Source organism: Bidens hawaiensis, unplaced genomic scaffold, assembly GCF_021521415.1.
Source record: "Bidens hawaiensis isolate Kalapana, Puna unplaced genomic scaffold, B.hawaiensis_p1.1 tig00028248_1, whole genome shotgun sequence".
Classification (NCBI taxonomy): Eukaryota; Viridiplantae; Streptophyta; class Magnoliopsida; order Asterales; family Asteraceae; genus Bidens; species Bidens hawaiensis.
In genome coordinates, this window is record NW_027494600.1 from 111,556 (window position 1) to 127,512 (window position 15,957).

The following is a 15,957-nucleotide window of genomic DNA, read 5'->3' on the forward strand; positions in this document are numbered from 1 at the left end:
TTGATCAGTAGACTTAAAATCTCGAGATAATAATAAAAGTCTTCTGGACCGAAATATGGTTCCGACCAGAAGTATGAGAAATTGATTAGTCAAAGTTATTGACCAAAATACCCTTAAACGGTTTTGAATCGAATTGACCCGTCATTACCCCTCAATCTCAGAAATTGATTGTGGGCTATTGACTTAGGAATGATAATGGATGATATACAGTATACAACTTACCCGGAATGTGTATGAATCGATCGATAAGTGAAGTCAAAGGTTGATATTATGGCAAAGTCAAACACCAAAGCTTGTATTTTCGAGTAATATGGCAAAAACAGAGAAGAACCTGAGGGTATAATGCGGGTGAAGGCTGAGATATAATAATTTAGGATTTAGGGATGAGCGTAGCAGATAATTTATGCCTTGCTTATATAGGATATGCAAGCATAAGTCGATTTTAAGTAATATGCTCGATTAAGAAACCGAATATCGTTTTAATGACTAAATCAACTATAGAATCATAAAAATTCGTTCTTGATGAAGGGTTTATTGAATGTAGACATGTACTTAATCTAGATTAGTTTTCTTAGGGCTTAAATCAAGTGATTCGGCCCAAAAATAACCGATTTTGCACAAAAAACGAACTAGGAAACAAAATAAACAAATGAATCTGCACAGGTGTGTGGCCGTGCGACGCAACCAACTTCGCTCCTTTTGGACGCGCCGCGCGGTATGCCTGGGGGTGTAAGAGTTGTGTGGTTTGGCAGTTTTGGTCCTTGAACTTGTTAAAGTGTTAATTTTTGATATTTTAAGAGTTGTTAAGCAAGAAATGACAATTTGAATAGCATAACGGGTAGGAAATGAAAATACATCAAGGAGTACTTATAAATGTTTGATTTTTTATTAAGAATAAAGGTCCGAATAGCGTTCCCGAATCGGGTTAAATGTAAACGAATATAAATACGGAAAGTCCAAGATGTTACCGTTTGAATAAGAAGTTAACATTTTCTAAGAAGTGTAGGAACTGATTAAGACCATTAGATCAAATAAAACACATAGGGATAAGATGGTCATAATTGAAAATTTTTAATTGGGAATTAAAATCTTTATTAATGGAGATTCTTATATTTATGCAGTTATTAAGAAAATTAATTAAGAGTTATAAATTTTTTAGATTCCATAACTAATACATAGATACATACTTCGCCGGAGAATTAGGTTGTCTTGGTTGGATTTTACCACCGGAAAAAGCGTGGTGCAGTTATTGTAGCATCCCAAGTTTCATGAGGTATTTAAATAAATCGGGTTCTAAATGAATTATAGAAGATAAATGTAATTATCTAAAGTAAGAGGAGGCTAAGTGTCATTAGATGAAAAGTTAAATGAAACCCTACCCCCTTGCTATAAATATAGCCACCGTCTCATTTTATAATCATCTTCACCTCTAACCTCCTTCTTTACCAAAATCCCATTTTTTGAGAGCAACCCGCAAAGATCCAACGATTCCCGAATATCTAACCGTCGGATCAGTCTCAAATGTTAACTGAGTGTTCATGACATATAAATGAAGATTCCCACCGATCAGATATTCGATTAGAGGTCGGGAAGTCCAGTTTTTATCAGCAAAACCATAACAGTGAAAAATGAAGATTTATGGCGACTGTTTGGGTTTTTCGGTAACTATAGCAGTGGTTTCCAGTGTCGGAGAACTCATGGATTCGTAGATCGTGGAGATACGGTTTCGTGGCCGCTTGAATCACCTAAATCGGAGTTCGTTTGATATGGTTTTGGGCTACTCGAGTGATTTCAAACATAAACATCATAGGTACGTTTTTATTAAAAAGGCTTACTTTTCATGTACGGATTTGCATGAAACTTGGTAGGATGATAGATTGGGTCATGATTATTGATAAAGTAATGAACTTGCTAGTAAATTTGTTAGGTGGTTCGGTTCGGCTAAAACGAGTAGAGTTTGGATTTGTGAAAAGGACAGGTAAACGAAGTCGGTTTTTCATGAAATTTGAAGAGAAAGTAAATCAGGTTGAAACAAGTAAGAAAGACATAAACTTGGTGTTAACATGCTGTTTGGAATGAATCGGGATGGACGAGTGGCGTTCGGACCGTGTAAAAATGAAGTACGTAAGGTTGTGATGACCTAGAACTCGTTATAACAGTGAAACGAGTCATAAGAAAATATTAGAGGATGAAAATAGTTAAAGAACAATATTAAAGCATAAACAACTCAAATCGCAAAAAGGAGTATAGTCGCATCGCTCGAAAATGCGATGCGATTCGTTTTGCATATGCGATGCGATTTGTTTTGCGTATGTGATGCGATTGGTTTGCCATATCCGATGCGATTTGTTTTTGCATATGCGATGCGACTAGTTTGCACCCACTTATGCGACTGGTTTGCATCCATGCGATGAGATTGGTTTGCACCCATGCGACGCAACTGGTTTTCATTTATGCGACGCGACTGGTTTTCATTTATGCGATGCGATTAGTTTGCATCCATGCTATGTGATTGGTTTGCATCCATGCGACGCGATCTGATTATGCCATGCGAATGCGATCCGTTAGGGAATGCGATTGCTTTCTGGTCCGATTCAATTCAGATTAGTAACCCATTAACTAAGTTATAGTAGTTGACTAGTCTAGAAAGTATGACCATATTAGAAGTAGTTAATTAACAGTTATAATTGTTACATAATTAGTTATGCATAACTTTTTAGTCCAGGTGAGTCATTCTACACAGTTAGTTATAATTGTTACACAGTTAGTTATGCATAACAGTTATAATTTTCTCATTTGTATTTTATCTTTTTCTTTTAATTTTGTGCTTTCTTTCAAATAACTCATCTTATTTATTTTTAATATTTATCCCACGTATTACACAGGCTCTAAAGCTAGTAACTAAATACTATAAATTCAAGGGTTAAGTTATTCTACAAAGGGAGCCAAAAATAAGAAGAATGAGAAGGATTTATAGCTACACAAAAAAAGCCCTTTAAAAAATTTAAAAAAAATAAATAAAAAATCATAACTCAAAATTTAATAAAAAAGAAGTAAAAACACAAAAATGTTTCCACCGTCTTCCTCATTTAAAAAAAACACAATGTTAATGGAAAAAAATCATTGTGTCTTTTTGTTTATCATTGTGTTTTGTGTTTATTTTCGTCATTGATTGTGTCTTTTTTCCTTAACATTGTGTCTTTTTTTCTTGATATTATGTTATATTACTCAACATTGTGTCTTTTTTAGTTATAATTGTGTATTTTGTTCATTTTCGTCATTGTGTCTTTTGTCTCTGTATTGTGTCTTTTCGGCATTTTTTTTTAACGAGAATGATTAGAGAAACATTTTTGTTTTTTTAAGTTTTTCATTTTTTATTTATATTTTGATTTATGATTTTTTTAGAATTTTTCTTAAAGGTTTTTTATGTAGCTACAAATTCTTTTCACACTTCTCGTTTTTGTCATATTTTAACTTTTCCAAAGTTATTAATTTTTGGGATTGACCAACCATCATGTCTTTTACCGAATTATTATTTTTTATTTTTGGAAATTAAAGCTCAAAGTCCAAACTGTCATATTCATCTCTCTCTACCTCTTTGACTTGCAGAGTCCACATCCAACCAGGTACTCCCTTCAAAAAGCTTCAAAATGACAGAATCCATTTATGGGTTCTTCAATTCATCCGAATTATGACATGGGTTTTCCCCATTTTATATAATTTTTCCATAAGTTTCAATCTTATTAACTTCCCAAGACAATGGACCGGAAAACCCTTCCTTCCGAATACCAAAAGCCTTATTCTCTCATCCTGCAACCACCACCACCACCACCGCCACCTCCGCCGCCGCCGTTCCAACCCACCGTCGGCGGCTCAAACCCAAACAGCAATGTGAGTCCAAGTGTTTTGCTAATCATCATAATCCTTGCCATTATTTTCTTTGTTTCTGGATTGCTTCATCTTCTTGTTAGGTTCCTTGTGAAGCCATCCAATAGAGAGCCTGATGAATTTGACAATGTGACTGCTCTTCAAGGCCAACTACAACAGCTATTCACTCTCCATGACTCTGGGGTTGACCAGTCTTTCATTGACACACTTCCTGTTTTTGTTTACAAGTCCATAATTGGTGTCAAAGACCCTTTTGATTGTGCTGTTTGTTTGTGTGAATTTGAAGGTGATGATAACCTTAGACTGTTGCCTAAATGCAGCCATGCGTTTCATATGGAGTGTATTGACACATGGCTTTTGTCACACTCTACTTGTCCTATTTGTAGAAGCAACTTGCTTTCTGATTATTCACCAGACACTTGTTGTTCACCTTTTGTGCTTGTTCTTGAGTCTGCTAGTGGTGAGAGTTCTAGAGAGACTGTGAATGTGCCCACAGTTCAAAGGGTGAGTTCACAGTTTAGTGTTGATGTGAATCTTGATGAAGGGTTTGAGCCGGATGGTTCGGATTCGGGTCGAAATGAGGTCAAAGATGAGGAGAATAAGGAGAAAGTGGTTACTGTTAAGCTTGGGAAATTTAAGAATGTGGATGGTGAGAATGATGATGAAAAAGGTAAAATTGATGGTAGGAGGTGTTTTTCAATGGGATCTTTTGAATATGTGATGGATGACAATACATCATTACAAGTTCCAGTTAGGGCCCAATTCAAAACACAAGCTTACAAGAAGTCAAATCTCCCAATCACCCCTGGCCACCGGCCTGCGAAGTCGGAATGTGGTGGCGATTCAAGGCGGGATTTTAAAGGAATTGAAGCATTTGGCGGCAGCATCAGGAGGGAGAGCTTTTCGGTGTCCAAGATTTGGCTTAAAGGGAAGAAAGAAAAGCCTAATTTGACACAGTCCGCCATTGAGCCACCGCTGCCACCAACGGGAACTTTCTCGTTACAGTTTTTGCTTCGTCAGAATGTTATCGGCGATGAACCAAAGGTTTCTGAGACCGGTTGTTATGATCAAGAAACACAGAATTATAACAATTTTGATCAACAAGGAACATCTTTTGCAAAAAGGAGCTTGCTTTGGCTTGTGGGTAGGCAGAAAAACAAGGTTGTTCATTCATCTTTCTCCACAAACATTTAAATTTTTTTGCCCCAGAATGTACTGCTATCTATGTTAAGATAATTGAAGGGTATTTTCTTATGAGTACAAAGGAAGACAAGATTTAATCAGATTGAAGAAAACTCAATACAAAGTTTATGCATTTTCATTGGATTAGAATAGTCCACTCTTTTGTTTTGTCCTTGTGATAAAACTAAAACACTTATGTGTGATTTAACTAGATAATGTTTTGTTTGGGTAAAAATAGTTTTTTTTGGCTTTTACCTACATAGTCAACGGAGACTCATTTGACAAGAAAACAAATAGGTTGATTTTGGTAAAGTTTGTTTTTTTTTTTCCTTTGTTGTGTTCATTTGGTTTACTCAAATAAATTATACATAAAGTCGAAACAGGTAACCAAGAGGGGTTGCTGACTTGGTAGGTTATTTTAGGTAATTTAATAAATCATGGCCCATTAAATGAGTTAATTTGGGTAACTCTTGTTTGCTTAATAAGTGCATTTAGTTCTACTTAAATTAGTCAACAGATATCACGGATCAGGAACTTGGTAGTTTGACAAAGATAGGGTTATGTTTGTCAAAGAAAAGTAGTTATCCATATTTGAAATTCATGCATATTTAGATTATATGTTATAAGTAGGTTTGAGCCTTGAATTTTGTTACATATTTGACTATGACTCCTACTTGAGGATGATTTGACACTATAAGTTGTTAAATACCATATGAGTGTGCAACTTTTTAAACAAATACCTAAAATGAAGACTCTAATTAGGAAAATATAATATTAAATTCAAAAATAAATTGATCATTAGCTTTCCATAACATTTTAAAATAATAAAATGCACCTATTATACAATGTAGATGCTGATATGACGGGCATGTGTGAGCAAGTGCTATGCGGGAAATATGGAGCACATAATCAGGAGAAACATATGCTAGGGATCGCCTAAACAACATTAATTGCACTCACGAGCGGTTGCTCCTAGCCCCATCTCGGCTTATTTGTCTCTCACCTTGTATTACTATTCTAGATAGAATAGTTTATTGAAATGAAAACTTAAGTTTTTAATAAATTAAAAAAGCTTCCTATCACTTCATACCCTGATTCCGTAAAAGATATTCTCGAGTACCCGAGTGAACATAACAAGAATAAAGATGAGTGTAAGGCAATTTGAATAATCTTGATGGTGGTTACATGCTTTGGAAATCAAGGAATGACAAGATATTCAACAATAAACAAGTATCGATGGACAAGTTGGTTAATGACATCAAAGATACTTTGCTCTTATGGGTTAAACATAGAAACAAAAGATCGAGCTTGGAGTGAGAGAAGTAGGGTAAGTTTAATTTTGTGAATTTTTTTTTATAGTTTAATTTCTTATATTATATTGTGTTTCTAGTTAGTTGATGATACATTTCTTTATACTTTTGAGCTTCTTGCCTCTAATAAAGTTGCCTTTACTTTAAAATAAAATGACACGTAGTTACACCTTTTTAATCTTATAACACAAACAACCTTTCATTAAAAAATTGTTTACCTTTTACAAGACACATGAGGGACAAATATGTTCATTATCATGCATGTGTATATCGTATATGTGTTCAGGGGCGGATTTAGAGTGCAAAGGGGTTGTTCTCCGAAATCATCCGAGTTTCGAAATAATAGTTTGTCAATATATAGAAAATATTAGAGGAACCATCTTATAAATTATAAATGAACCACTTTATCTGCACTACAAGCATTGGACTAACTGGTAAGTTGCTTACTTTGTAAATGGAAGGTCATAGGTTTGATTCCTTGCAGCAATGGAATTTTTAATTTTATTTAAAGTAAGCCTTATATCAATTTAAGGTTTTATAAAACACACATCTGATTCATTTGTTAAATATTTAATTGTTCTTGATGTTGTTAATTGTTAAGTTATTTGTTAAATTTTAGTTTTAATTTGTTAGTTTGTAATGAACTTTGCCCGAACCTCGAACTGACCCAGAATTTTTTATACACGATTCTATGAAATTGAAGCAGATAAAAGTAGTGCACTACTTGAAAAAAATTCCTGAATCCGTCACTGCATGTGTTTATTTCCCTTTATATTTTAAGAAAACAACAAATTAGCATGGTCATTTTAGGAGGCACGTATTTATACAAAATGGAACCAAAGAAACTGTTTTAATTTCAAGAATTGTCAAAAACCGTTGAAGTCGAAACCTAATCACCTTTAATGTATTTCTTCACGATCTTGAATTTATTTTTGTGGAGTTTCATGGAAATAGAAGAATTACAATTTTAATTCTTAATTGGTTTAAGTTTAGTACTTTTGATAATTCACAAAGTTAAAATGGATTCTTGGATCGCTTTATGGCTTTTACATGTAGAAATAAAAACTTGTACTTAAAATTAGTATATCAAAATTCTTAAAAGACGAGCGTATTCTTTATTTTCTAGAAAAGTGAAAAACTACGCCAGTTCATTTCTCTCTCTCTTTCTGTGTGAGCGTATATGCTATACGATTGTGTTTGTGAGCACATATACGCCGTATATGTTATACGGTGTGTAATTTACACGCCACATATGTGTTGTGGATATATATATATATAGGGAAGATTTCAATTAAGAACCCCTTTGAATTTTAAGAACTCGAAAGAACTCAGTGTAACGATTTTTTTTTCGAATATTTTTTACACATACGTAATATATGTAAGTTACATACACGTAAAAAAATTACAGAATTTTTTACGCACCGAGTCGACTTTTTACACATGTGTAACGGACGTAAAAATTAGTGTAACCACTTACATATTTATTCTCTCTCCTACTTTGACTTTTTCGCCAGATTTAATTTCAACCACATATTCCAATCCATTTAATTAAATGTGTGGCCTAGAATTGAGTTCTTAAGTTCTTAAAACTCAACATGGTTCTCAAAATATCCCTCCCCTATATATACACACACACACACACACATATATATATATATATAGTTTTCTTGTTCTTTGTTTGTGAAACTTTTATTCTGATTGAAATAAAATTTTCTTTCTCTGCATCTTTGCTTCTTTTCTTTCTGTGTCATCGTTTTCAACGAGTACATGGTATCAGAACAGCTGTCTTAATCTTGTTCTTTATTTTAATCGATTTCTCTTGATTCACTGGTTTTCTCTCTTCATCCGCTGTATATTTTTGATCTTTTGATCATTCTCTTTCATCATTCTAGTGTTTCTTTTGATTTTAATCTTATCTTTTTCAAATTCTCAAATACATCTATTTTCTTCTTTATTTTCTTCATTCCAGAATATTTAATCGTTCAAAATTCACCATATTTTCACATCACGTCATATTCTTGGTTTTGATTAGTTTATCAAAGTGTCGAATCATTTCACCTTCTTTCTCACTCAAAATCTTGCAAAAATATCCTGCTTCTACTTATACGTAGTATATGTTCTTTCCGTATAAGTTTCCCGACGTGTAACTCTTCACCGTATAACTTTCTGTACTAATACGGCGCATAAGTCCTCATACGCCGTATAAGTTGTTCATATTCTACTTACACGCCGTATAAGGTTATACGCCACATAAGTTCTTTTTCGTTTCTTGTGCGTTTGTTTCATTTTGTTGTGTTCAATGGCAGCCTCGAACAGTTCTATTCTTCCGAATTTGTCCATCGATTCTTCAAAACAGTGTTCAAAATGGATCATTGATACTGGTGCAAATGATCATATGTGGCATGATCAAAATCTGTTTTCAAACATTTCTTTTCTTAAAAATCCTATTCTTATCACTTTTCCTAATTGGACATATATCACAATCTACCAATATGGGATTGTTCCTTTGACTGATGACATTTCTTTGTCGAATGTTTTTTTCGTGCCACATTTTAAACGGAATCTTCTCTTTGTCTCAAGATTATACATTGATACTAATGGTATTGTTCTTTTCTCTAAAACTACCTGTGTTTTACAGGCCCCTTTTCTGAAGAGGCCACAAGTTATTGGTTCTATGCTTAATGGCCTTTATCTTCTTAAGGCTACTAAACATTATCTTGTTTCCAATAACATGTGTAATTCTGTTGTAAGTTGTGAAACTTGACACAACAGGCTTGGTCATTTACCAAGCTACAGACTGAAACAATTACCTTTCATTTCTAATGCTTCTTTGAAATCTATTAAGCATTGTGATATTTGTTCTAAGGCACGACAACATAAACTGCCATTTCCTACTAGTACCACATCAACTAGTAAATATTTTTGCTAATCCATATTGATATTTCGGGACCATATCATACAACTACATATAATGGCTTTAGATACTTTTTTTTAACCATAGTGGATGATTACAGCAGAAGCACATGGAAGCATTTGCTTTCAACTAAAAGCAATGTCTTTCCCATATTTCATTCCTTTATTAAATGGTTAGCAATCAGTTTGGCACCACTGTGAAATGCATCAGATCCGATAATGCCTTTGAACTGGGTCTAGATCTATTCAAAGTGCATATTTGTTGAGTAAAGACGTTGTTCATCAGACCACTTGTGTTGCTGTCCCTCAACAAAACGGCATTGTTGAAAAAAGCATAAACATTTGCTTGAAACCTCAATAGCTCTTATGTTTCAATCTAAGCCGTCGGTTCAGTTTTGGGGTGATTGTGTGTTAACTGCAACACATTTAATCAATCAGTTTCCTATCGAAATTCTTAACAATAAAACCCTTATGAGGTTTTAATAGGAAAGGCTCTTACATATGCACATATGAAATCATTTGGATGTCTTGCTTAAGCTTCCACCTTATCTCAAGGAAGAGATAAATTCAAACCAAGGGTTGTGCCGTGTGTTTTCCTGGGTTATCCTCTTGGTAAAAGGCATACAAAATGTATGAGCTTGACACAAACAGAGTTATCATATCAAGAGACGTTGTTTTCTTTGAAACTTTATTTCCTTCAATAACTAAATCCAAATAATGTTTCATTTTTCTATCTATCGATCTCATCAATCAATTTTTTGATGATCCATTCCTCCTCCTGATCCTGGTCCTTCCACTTATCCTTCATCTTCCGTTCCCATTCCTGATCCTCTTCTTAATGATCCTCCTGAACCTGTTCGAAGATCTTAGAGAAATTCTGTTCCGCCCTCATAGACTATATTTGTAATAACTCTGAATATTCTCATCATTGTTCCGTACTGTCACTAATTCGAGTTTCTCTCCTATCTCTTGTTCTTTTTCTCATCTTCTTCCTTCCAGCCAGTCTCTCACTCAAGCGATCTCTGATTTACATGAGCCTACTTCTTATAAGGAAGCTACCGGCATTCCTGAATAACAAGATGCCATGAAAGCTGAATTTCAAGTTCTTGAAAACAATAATACTTGTAACTTCTCGGATTTTTCGTATTCGTTTACATTTAACCCGATTCAGGAACATTATTCGGATTTTTATTATAAATAAAATCAAACATTTATAAGTATCTAAGAGTGTATTTTAATTTCATATCATTTATGTTTTCAAAGTTGTTCATTTCTTGCTTAAACTCTTAAATAATCAAAAATTAACCTTTTTAGAAAATTCAAGGACCAAAATTTCCAAACAACAAAATCCTTCCCCCTAGGCCCGTTGCGCCGCGTGGCCAAGAGAGGAGACAGTGTTCGCGTGGCGCTGTGACACCCCTGTGCATATCCTTTGATTATTTTTCTTTCCTAGTTTGTTTTTGGTACTAAATCGCTTATTTTTGGATCGTATCACGTGATTTAAGCCCCAAGAAAACTAACTTAGACTAGGTACTTGTCCACATACATTACCCCTTTCCCAAGAATGAATTTTGGGTGAATATATAGTTGATTTGATCATTAAAGCTTTGTTCGGTTTCTTAAACGAGTAAATTAACCAAATTTGATTCATACTAAGGCTTACTTTACTCGCCACAATCTTCCCTAAACCCTAAATATACATTCCCAGTCATCACCTACCTCCAGCCTCCATATTCTTCTTCGTTTTTGTCATAATACTCGAATGAATAAACAAGCTTTGGTGTTTGACTTTATCGTTACTTCAAACTTTGACTTCACTTTTCGGTTATTCATACACTTTTCGGGTAATTTGTTTGTTGTAAATCATTCATATACATTCCTTAGTCAATAACCCTCAATCAATTTATGAGATTGAGGGGTATTGACTTATCGATTTGACTTAAAACCGTTTAAGGGCATATTGGTCAACAAATTTGACTAATCAGTTTCTCATGCTTCTGGTTAGAACCGGCTTTCGGTCCAGAAGACTTTTATTTTTGTTTCGAGATTTTAAGGCTACTAACTAAAACCCGACTTCCAACTCGCTGTTCAGATTCTGGTCAGTACCGGCTCGCTTAAACTTTTAAATTCTCATAACCGGAGTTCTAGATATCCGTTTGGAACGATTCCAGCGACAATATTTTAGGTTTTACTCATATTTATTTATCTCAAACTTTCAGGTTTAATTGACTCTCTTCGTTCGATGCGTTAGAGGACGATTCATTTAATTATTTATCGTGTATTCTTATTTTTATTCATTCACCTACGCAATAAGGTGAGTTTGATCATTCCCCTTTATTTTACTGTTTTAAACATTTTGGGGACATATGCGTATCTAATCATATTTTGTATCATATATATGCACAAACTCGCAAACATAATTATTGTGTGTATTTCAATTAAATGCTAATTGCTATTTGTTTAAGTGTTTATATTCTATCATATTCGTAGAGGTCCATCAGAAGTCTAGCATGGCAGTATGATTATACGCCGTCATAGTAGCCAATGGCCGATTTGCTAGGAAACGGCCAATTGACACATTATTTGTTTATGGTTTGATTGTGTATTACTCACATATTTTTGTTTGCGCCTTTATTATTTATTATATATATATATATTGTACATGAAAACTAGCGATTATCTCACTCAACATGTGTTGTTGACAAATCTATTTATTTTCTACGCATTTGCAGGTTAACATTTGATTTGAAGCTAAGGTGAAAAACGCATAGAAAAACCTTAGGAAATGAAATAAAGAATATTTGCTTTATTATTTAGTTTGGGATCATTATTGTTATATTTGAAACTTGTGCACTTTAATTGAAATTTGAAATAAATAAATTAATTAGATATTGTCATATTTATATTGCATGATAGTACCTTGTGAGCTGTGAACGATCAGTTCACGCCCCGACATTTCCACCTTAGCATGGGGTGTGACAGATTGGTATCAGAGTCGAAGATTTTAAGATATGTCGTTAGAAATTGTCCTAGACATATGCTTAGAACCCCATACGTGCTTATCTGACTGCCTTATGTGCCTATTAACTGTTTACAGCTTATTTAAGTTAATTATTTTATTTTATTTTATTTTTTGTGCACACCCACACAAATTCTGAGGTTATGCCTCACCTTTAAAAGATTTTTAAATCCTTTTATTTGTAGAAGATTGCCTTTTAATTTGACAAATTCCTTAAGAATTCTCGTGTTTTGTTTTTACTCCCTCACCTTAGGGCGTGTGAGTATGACATGTTCCTGTAAGTAACTAGAAAGGGGAGAGAACTGTAAGTCGGGCCTTGGCAAAACGGTTCCGAGAACCCAAGGTAAGACGCTATTCCTTACCTGGAGGATAACCTGACCACAGAACTCAATCTTATAGACCAAAGCGGAACAACATGTCATGCGACCGGAACCCTGAGTGGTCAAACGTGGCCGATTCAATGTTTACATTCCTTTTATAAGAACCGAATTCACGGTGGTTCGTGGCTAAATTCGGGAAAACATCCAATATTTTATTTTTCTTTATTTTTAAATGTTTAGGTGGGTGAAAAATACATGACAACCATGGACACTCCAACTATCCATTTCTCAACCCGTTTTGATTTGATATTTGGTTGGAAGTATCACCCGCGGTGATTCACAAGATACTCTAACTACTCATATTTGGATTCGTTAATTCGATATTTAGTTGGGTTAGTTAAAATGCCATGTAACGCTAATGGGCCAACCAAGTCCATTGATTTGATAATTCATTATTTAGTTGGGTCAGTTAAAATGCCATGTAATGCTCATGGGTCGACCAACTCAATTGTTTTGTAACTCGTTATTTTAATTGGGCAAATAAATTGCCACGGAACGCTCATGGGAGACCCAATTCACAAAATTTATGTTGCATTATTTAGTTGGGTCATTCAAATTGCCATAGAAAGCTCATGGGAGGCCAATTCATTGGAAATGTTTCGTTATTTAATTTGGGTTATCAAGCTACCATGGAAAGCCCAACCCAATAGCATTTTATTTTTGGATTTTACTAAACAATGGTATTTATTTAAATAGCTCAAAATCATTCACATTATTTTAAATCTCGACTTATCCTCAAGTCATGAATAAATCACTAGCACGATTTTATTATATTTCCCTGTTATCTCACATTAATTCATTTACGCAACTTACCCATTATCTCATGAAAATTCATCTTTGGTCCTCATAGAATGTCTTCTCTAATTCACCGTCGTAATCAACGTCGTCCATCTGCTTCTCACGATCGCCGTTTGGCTGCTAGAATCACCAATGAGTTTGCTGCTGCTATGCCTACTATTGTGACTGATGTGGTCTAAAATATACATACTATTATATAAATATTTCATACACTATTAAACACTTTTGAGTTGGTTTTTATTTAATAATATTTTTTATTGGTTCATTTGTGGGGATTTAAAGTTTCGAGAGACGACGAGCTAAAATGAAGTATTTTTGTTGAACTCTTGACCAACGAGTGATACTTTAAAACAATTTTATATTTGTTGAGTTCTTTAGTGTTTTTATATATAAGATTTGTGAACATGATTTATTATTTAATATATATATAAATCATTACTGAAACGTATTAGATTTATATTAAGATAATATAGATTTATATTAGGATAATATATGATGCATGTCAAAGTTATTAATTCAAATTTGTTTGTGATTTGGTCAGACAAAGGAAAAGCGCACCAAAGATAGAAAAGGGGCCCACATGAATGTTATTTCAACACTAAGGCCGTAAAAGAAAAGGAGGGAGTGCTAATATATATTTATTTTCGGCCAACATAAGAGGGGGGAATGATTATTAGGGGGAGCCGTGAACAGAAGAATAAAAACGGAAGAAAGGCATCCACAAAGAAAGAAAAGAGGTAGCAAGTCATTGGTTCGAGCAGAGAGCGTCTGGGTTTAACACCTACTCATTCAAACAATATTATTATTCGGTTTGAATTTATTGTTTTCGTCATGAATTCATTATTTCAACTTATTTATTTTGGTTTGTTCGTGAGTATGGTTGTTGGCTAAACCCCTAAACTGCCTAGGTTTATGATGAACTTTTGTTGATTTTGGATTTTAGTTTAGACTTTCGTTTTGTTACGGTTTATGATTAAGTAAGAGGTTTCTTGTTATTTATTCGATGCATATGTGTGCTTAGGATTGTTTGACAAGTTTTATTGTTTCACAATTTCCTTGGTGATTGTCTGTCATATAATAGGATTCTGTTAAGTCATCTACTATGTGTTTTTGACTAGTTAATGGTTGATTTGCAATAAAGTCATAGGAACAATATTAATAAATCAAATAAACCTAAGTGTGCTGCTAATCTAAATAGCTGAGAGGTGATAGATTATATGATAAGTCTTGGTTGTTTAAGATTGCTAGATTTAATTCTTCGTAAGGAGTCCGTCTAGGTTTGATTTTTCAGCTTTGTTTATCTAGTCGAGTGAATACTTTAAACTACCTTTGATTTTCGCGCTGTAAGGTAGGATTTCTTATAGAGGTACTTGTCATAAAATAATTAGCGACCGTAAGCGAGTCTAATTAAACTGGTGTTTTTAAGAACTTAATAGAGATCCATAGGTGTCTTCTTGAGAAGGGTCAGGGGTCCTGTTCGGGTTTTCTTTAAGTAACTATTTTAAGATCCCGGTTCCATAACTTAGCATTTTCCTACTATTTGATAATTGATGCATTAGGGATTTTGGCCTAGGTGGTTGTTCATCATCATCTGAATTAAGTCTAGGTTTAAGTCATCTTTAAGTCTTAGTGATTAATTTAATATTAGTTTAATATTAGTTTTTAGTAAAACCCCCCAATAAGAATAAATAAATAGTGATTCTGGCCTAGGTGGTTGTTCATCATCATCTGAATTAAGTCTAAGTTTAAGTCATCTTTAAGTCTTAGTGATTAATTTAATATTAGTTTAATATTAGTTTTTAGTAAAACCCCCCAATAAGAATAAATAAATAGTCGTGTCTGTAGTGGAGTCTAATTAGCTAGTTTACATAATTTAAAGAGTCTCGTGGGTTCGATATCCGGACTTACTTAGCTGTACTAGAGTCGACCGGTTCACTTGCCGGTTAGTAATTTTAGTTAAGTTAAGAGTCTAGACTTATTACTAAGTGTCTAGATTAGCGTTTATTTAGTTAATAATTATTAAACTACTTTTAGCACATTAGTGACCCAGATCCAAAGCCTCAACTCGAATGGTTCTACTACCCGAGCAACTTTCACTACAAGAAATTCACTAGTGCTAAGCCACCCCCGTACCTCGGAGAAGAGAACGCCACAAAACTTCTCCGATGGTTCGAGAGAATGGAGAACATAGTCATCCATTGTGAATGTCCGGACGAAAAATGGACAAAGTTTGCCTCAAGCATCTTTGGCGAGCGAGCGAGCTCTCACTTGGTGGAACACTTTCAAAGCCCTTCAAGGAACCGAGATTTCTATGACTATACCTTAGGATGAACTCAAAGAAGTTACCAAGAAAGAATTTTGCCCTGAACATGAACTGCAAAGGCTCGAGACTGAGTTTTGGGAACTCAAGCAAATTGATGGTGACAACTCTACTTACTCCAACCATTTCAAGGAACTTAGCCTGCTA

At 34.2% G+C, this 15,957-nt stretch overlaps 1 pseudogene; it reads left to right on the forward strand.

The window, feature by feature from the left end:
• Positions 1-3,759: 3,759 nt before the first annotated feature.
• On the forward strand, positions 3,760-5,082 carry LOC143576630 (RING-H2 finger protein ATL13 pseudogene; annotated as a pseudogene).
• Positions 5,083-15,957: the final 10,875 nt, after the last annotated feature.